The sequence below is a fragment of the Penaeus monodon genome, chromosome 29 (assembly GCF_015228065.2).
Source record: "Penaeus monodon isolate SGIC_2016 chromosome 29, NSTDA_Pmon_1, whole genome shotgun sequence".
In the NCBI taxonomy this organism is placed as follows: Eukaryota; Metazoa; Arthropoda; class Malacostraca; order Decapoda; family Penaeidae; genus Penaeus; species Penaeus monodon.
The window spans coordinates 24,500,397-24,501,581 of NC_051414.1; the positions used below are offsets into that span (position 1 = coordinate 24,500,397).

The 1,185-nt window shown below is 37.3% G+C and overlaps 1 pseudogene; it reads left to right on the top strand.

Moving 5' to 3' along the window:
* The window catches only part of LOC119591780, a 12,734-nt pseudogene extending 11,614 nt beyond the window's left edge, over positions 1 to 1,120 (top strand).
* The last annotated feature ends 65 nt before the right edge of the window (positions 1,121 to 1,185 follow it).

Sequence of the window (1,185 nt, forward strand, 5' to 3'; positions counted from 1 at the left end):
CATTCCCTCCCTTTCCCCTTCACCTTGCCTGCCTTGAACTTAAATGCATATAATTGTATATAAAGATAAAGAACGGAATAATCAAATATTCATGCAGTACTTTCCTCTATATTTTCACAGGTGGATCCTCTTTCGACGCATCTTCCTCATCATGGGATTGTTATATTTTTACCGTTCCATACTATGTATGTGACAGTCCTACCAGTAGCCACCCTAATTATTTCTGTGATAAAAAGGCAAATTATACTACCCAATACTGTAGCAAAAAGAGTAATCCAGTTGCCTCTGGCTTCGGCCTCTCAATCAGGACAACACACCTTCTGCGGGGATATATCTACTCGGGACACACTGTGTGCCTAGTGTTGGCCTACCTGTTATCCGTGAATGTAAGACCATCCCTCTATTTTAGAATGCCAGTGTGAATATTTTGTTTGAGATATGTGTATCATTTGTGTGAATACAACTAAAGACATTATAATGGATTATCTAATTTTTCCATTTAATCTTCTGCAGATACACCTCATCGATGGTGGCTGGTACACTGGGGTTTTGCTCTGCTAGCTATTGTTGGCGTAGTGATGGTCCTTATAGCCCGAGGACACTATACTGTTGACTGTCTTATAGCTTACTACATAACCACACGTATATTCTATATGTACCACACAATGGCAAATAATGCCAGCCTCAAGGTGAGTGTAGTGAAATATTAAACAAAATAGCATTAATACTAAAATTGTTTGACCTGAATCAAAGCCAAATATATATGTAGTTAATAATGGTATATGTGTGAATGAAGCTGTAGGTGTAATGATTTTATTAAGATAAATTCAAATAAAAAGGAAAGATAAGATTACTACATTTGTATTCACTTATTTTTGTAAGACAGGTTACATTATGCATCCTTAATATGGATTTGTATTTGGTGTCATTTCTTCTTACTAAAGATTTAATTACTTTACAGGAATCAGGGCAAAATAACTTCCTTGAAAGACTATGGTGGTACCGCCTTTTCTGGATATTTGAACGGAATGTCCAGGGTGTAATTCCTCGACATTACGAGTGTCCATTTCCATGGCCAAGGAGATGGAGCAGCAAAAATCCACAAAGGACCTCATAGTTCCATAGTTGGCTGTATATCCAGGAACTGCATTTGAACCAGTGAAACACTGATATACAGCCTCAAGA